Raw genomic sequence first — 6,000 nt, forward strand, 5'->3', positions numbered from 1 at the left:
GCTGATACGCATGCATGCGTGAGCAATATTTGATATTTCTATCTTCCGACTGCACGTATTGCACAAGGAGGTCCTCCAGATCAAGGCCAACGTTCAGAGAGAATAGCCAGCTCGACTGCGGCCACGGAAATAATGGCGCGTACGTATAAATGTACATGAACGCGGGCAAATTGCGGGCACCGCCGGGACATCCGCATAAACCTGTTTGACTTTTGCGTACAGCCGCGGGAGCCCACTTATGATGTGTTTAGCGGGGCGGCGTTGCGGGATTGGTGGGCAGCCCGCGCCGCTTGCACCCTTAGGAGTACCAGATAAATCTAACCGTCCATCTACATGGACCTTTTCTCTCGACTAATTAGTTTTTGTTTTTATCCCGTCCAAATTAAGCGCATTGCTCAGCGACGATCTCGCACTGTTTGTTCCCGGCTCGTCGCGGACGATCATTCTAGTCTTTGTCTTCCCCATTGCTGCTCCCCTCATGAGATGCATCGAGTTTGTTCACCGCATCAACTATTAAATCAAGAAACACTCTATCCAACCATACACATGGATTCCCGTTAATTGCAGATCAATCGAGTTGCGCCGTACGAGGACTGTGCTCCTCCACAGACATCCGCGAAGGGGCATCCAGTGCAGCGGATGTGGCTCCGTCGCCGACCACTTCGCGTAGGCACGGCTATCGGCGACAGCAATTGACTGCAAATCACGACCCTGGATTGCAACACATGCATGCATGACTAAGCAGCTTTGCCTGCTCCTAAGCCACTCGGTGGTGGTGGCCCTGCGATGGTTATCCCCGCCACGCACGATCATCATACTCGTTTTGGGATTTCTTTTTGTGAAAGATATTGATTTGGGATTGCACTTGATTTCTAGTTAATTAATACAAAATTGCAATTATCGATACTAACTAAATCACCCATCAATTACCATTTTACCTTTCTCTAAAAAAAGAGATTACCATTTTACCCATAACATCAAGGCACTCCACCTATTTTGTGAGGTAGTACTCCCTAGGACTTGTGTTGGAGTACCGTGTAAGGTTAGCCGTGGGATTAAGATGGATGGATGGCTCACATTTATTTAGGGGTACTGTAAAGAAGCTCTTATTTGGTGCCTTGCATGATCAGTACGTAATCTTCACTTCACCCAAGTTTTGTTGCAGCAAGCAAGGCTACAGCCTTCAAGAGTGATCATCTGGCGCATATATTTTACTGATTTGGTAACAAGTTGGCTGTGCATATTTGGATGCAGAGACAGGCAGAGTGTTCTCTTGCTTATCTAAATAAAATGAGCGAAGGCAACGAAATTGGATAAGGAGTAAGCATATGTGAACAGCGGACAAAACCATAATTTGAATGTTTATAGAAAAGAACCTGCTTTATTTGGTTTAGGACATTATAACCTCCGGTAATCATAAAATTAACAGTAGCATCTTCCCACCAAGGAAGCAGACAGTGTAGATGGCCAATCTGTAATGAATAATAAATTAATAAAGGAAAAATATATGACTTGAAACCCAAAAGTAAAGAGGAAACTAAATGGTCCCAATTACGGATTGCGAAATCTGCACTATGTTAAAAATAGGATAATCAGGTGTACCTAAGCAGAATTCGATTGGCAAGAAATAGATGATTGGGATGCAAGTATAACATTGCAGCATGAAGCAAAAAAGGATTGTATGTTTTTGACACATCAAATGCAGCATGTCTGTCAAGTACTTGCAGAATGCAGATTGGGCTTTTTGTGTGTGGCAGTTTTGGTCTATTTTTTGACCCCGAAACCGTAGAACAATTGTTCTACGGTAAATTTTCATTAATAAAGTTATGTACAAAATAAAACAACAATAAAAAAGAAAAAGGAAAGAAAATTATCCAACTCCCGTTTTCTCTAACATGGAAAAATCATAAGCTGGGAACTAAGGAAGATCGAAGTTTATCGATTGCTCTAGGCAATCGATGTTCTTATGCTTGGTTCTGTGCTTCACTAGAGAGAGATCGTGCCTGAGTCCAAATTTCCAGGCTTCCAAGGTTGGCCTAATGCTTCTGAAAATCTTCCTGTTCCTTTGCATCCATATATTCCAACAGCCCATTATAACAATGTCCATGGCAATCTGAGGGGGAAAAGCTTGTTTGAGGAAGATGATGCCATCAAAAGCGGATATCCCTCTATGCCTATTTCGGGCAATGCAGTCCCAGCAAGACTGAGCAGACTGACAGTCCCAAAGAAGATGCAAGTTTCTTCTGCTTGTTCTTGACAGAGAGTGCATGTGTAGCTTGGCAAAATATAGTTCTTTCTTTTTAGGAGACTTTTAGAGCTGATTCTGTCATAAAGTAGTAACCAGAAGAAAATTTGATGTCTGATTCTGCTGGCTGCCTTCCACAAATCTCTAAACAGGTGGTGCACTTCTGAGGTGAGGGATTCCTGGACTAAGGGGTCCGCGGGCGTCCGACCTATTAGACATGGGCCGGACTGATGGGCTGTGAAGATACAAAGACCGAAGACTCTACCCGTGTCCGGATGGGACTCTCCTTGGCGTGGGAGGCAAGCTTGGCGTCCGAATATGAAGATTCTTTTCTCTGTAACCGACCTTATGTAACCCTAAATCCCTCCGTGTCTATATAAACCAGAGGGCAAGGTCCGTAGACAGATATCCTCATAATAGTCAGACAGGCTAGACTTCAGGGTTTAGCCATTACGATCTCGTGGTAGACCAACTCTTGTAATACTCATATTCATCAAGATCAATCAAGCAGGAAGTAGGGTATTACCTCCATAGAGAGGGCCCGAACCTGGGTAAACATTGTGTCCCCTGTCTCCTGTTACCATCGACCTTAGATGCACAGTTCGGGACCCCCTACCCGAGATCCGCCGGTTTTGACACCGACATTGGTGATTTCATTGAGAGTTCCACTGTGCCGTCGTCAAAAGGATTGATGTCTCCTTCTACCATCTTCAACGACGCTGTCCAAGGGGAAGTCTTCCTCCCCAGACATATCTTCATGTTCGGCGGCTTCGTGCTGCGGGCCAACTCGCTTGGCCACCTGGAGTAGATCGAAAGCTACGCCCCTGGCCACCAGGTCAGATTTGGAAGCTTGAACTACGTCGCGGATATCCGCGGAGACTTGATCTTCGATGGACTCGAGATCGCGGCAGCTGCTCCCTGCCACCACGATGAACATGACGTAAATCTGTCATCGGACCATACCCAGGAGATAGTACCTGTAGCTGCTCTGGCCTTAGATCCGGAGCAGATGGCGCCATCCAAGGACGGGAAGCTCAACCCCGCTGTGGAAGTCGCAGACTTAGCGGCGTTGGAGCCGCACACAGACCTAACTTCAAGTGACATCTGTGTCACCGGAACCATGGACTCGTCTCCGGCTACAGGTTCCGAACCTTGTGCGTCCGCACACGTCGAGCTTGATCGGTCATCGATCGTCGAATTCAGCTCCACAGACATCTTCCGACACTCGCCTTTGGGCGACGTGTTAAATTCGTTAAGAGCACTATCCTTAGCGGGGGGCTCACAGCCGAACTATATCCGGTTCGAACGGAGGCTGATGACGAAGAATTTCGCTTCCCACCCACCGCCCACTTCATAACCACTGTCGAAGACTTAACCGACATGCTCGATTACGGCTTTGAAGACATCGATGGCATGGACGACGATGCCGATGAGGAGCAGGGCCAAGACCCGCCGTTTACCGGACGCTAGACGGCCACCTCTTCTTACGACGTGTACATGGTGGATACACCTAAAAAACCTAACGACGATGACAAGGGGAATCCAATTGAGGATGAGGCTCCTAAGATAGAACCAAAGCGACGGCGTCAGCGATGCCGCTCTAAATCACGCCACAGCAAAGACAACAACACTGACACGGGAGACGATAACACTCTGGACGGTGCCGAAGACAGAGAAGATCCCGATGAACGAACTGTCGAACAGGATGATCGGGAAGATGGGCAAGTTAGCCCTAATGAACAGGCCATAAACGAAGACTCGGAGGACAGTAGTTACCTTCTGCTCTCCGAGGAGGAGGTGAGCCTCGACAACAAGGATTTTATCGTACCTGAGGAACCTCTCGAGCAGGAGCGCTTTAAGCGCCAGCTAATAGCCACTGCAAGGAGCTTGAAAAGAAGCAGCAACAGCTTTAAGCTGACCAAGATCTGCTCAATGATAGATGGACCAATGTCCTAGCAGCCGAAGAATACAGCCTCAAGCGCCCAGCCAAAAGCTACTCGAAGCGCAAATTGCTACCTCGGTTCGACGACAAGGCGTTGTAGCCTATACCATCATCACACAATACGGCTGACCGACCACCACATGGTCGGGATAAAGCGGCAACTCAAGCCGAACACCAACCCGCCCCGCCTCATCGTAAAAGCAGAGGTAAAACAACTCGCGGTCATACATATGACCTTCGGCAGGACCTGAACAACAGAGCAGGACATACCAGATCGATCTACGGATCGCGAGGACGTGCCTCGACACGTGACGATGGCTATCTATTCGGACGCGACAAACCTAGTCATGCGCGAGCCGAAAACTACAGACGGACTCCATCAGAGCTACGTCACGATGTGGCCCGATATAGAGGCACCGCACACCCTCTTTGCTTCACTGACGAAGTAATGGAGCATGAATTCCCAGAAGGGTTTAAACCCGTGAATATTGAATCATACGATGGAACAACTGATCTCACGGTGTGGATTGAGGATTTTATTCTCCATATCCATATGGCCCACGGAGATGACCTCCACGCCATCAAATACCTTCCGTTAAAACTCAAAGGGCCAGCTCGGCATTGGTTAAACAGTCTGCCTGAAAACTCTATTGGAAGCTGGGAGGATTTGGAAGACGCCTTCCGCGACAACTTCCAAGGTACATATGTCCGTCCATCAGATGCCGATGACTTAAGCCATATAGTTCAACAACCCGGAGAGTCAGCCAGGAAATTTTGGACTAGGTTCTTAACTAAAAAGAACCATATCGTCGACTGTCCGGATGCCGAAGCCCTAGCGGCCTTTAAACATAGCATCAACGATGAATGGCTCGCCCGCCACCTCAGCCAAGAAAAGGCGAAGTCCATGGCAGCCCTCATGACACTCATGACCCGCTTTTGTGCGGGTGAGGATAGTTGGCTGGCCCGTAGCAAAAACAATGCAAGCGACACCGGCACCCCTGAATCCAGAAATAGCAACGACAAGTCCCGACGCAACAGACACAAGCGTCGAGACAACAATGACAACACCGATGATATGGCGGTCAATGCCGGATTCAGTGGCTCTAAGTCTGGTCAGCGGAAGAAGCCGTTCAAAAGAACAATTCGGGCTCATCCAGCTTGGACCGCATACTCGATCGTCCGTGCCAGATTCATGGCACCCTAGACAAACCACCCAATCATACCAACAGAGATTGTTGGGTTTTTAAACAGGCCGCCAAGTTAAATGCCGAAAGCAAGGAGAAGGGATTGCAAAGCGAGGACGATGACGAGGAGCCCCGGGCGCTGAACACAAGGGACAGAAGAAGTTACCCCCTCAGGTCAAAACAGTGAACATGATATATGATACCCACATCCCCAAAAGGGAGCGCAAGCACGCGCTCAGGGACGTCTACGCGATAGAGCCAGTCGCCCCAAAATCTAATTCATGGTCGTCATGCCCGATCACTTTCGATCGTCGGGACCATCCGACCAGTACCCGTCATGGCGGTTCAGCCGCACTGGTCCTGGACCCAATAATTGATGGGTTCCACCTGACGCGAGTCCTGATGGACGGTGGCACCAGCCTCAACCTACTCTATCAGGAGACAGTGCGCAAAATGGCACTACAAAAAAAAGACACATCCGTGACATTTTGGGCCGAACGAATTTTTTTCTGTCATACATATGACACTTCTATGACGATAATTGTGACAAAACCCGGTATCATCATAGATGTGGTGGGCTCGTACTTCTATGACAAAAAATCATGACAGAAAATGGGCTTTTCGTCCTG

This window comes from Triticum urartu, chromosome 2A (assembly GCF_056163025.1).
Source record: "Triticum urartu cultivar PI428250 chromosome 2A, HENAU_Tu73, whole genome shotgun sequence".
NCBI classification, from domain to species: domain Eukaryota; kingdom Viridiplantae; phylum Streptophyta; class Magnoliopsida; order Poales; family Poaceae; genus Triticum; species Triticum urartu.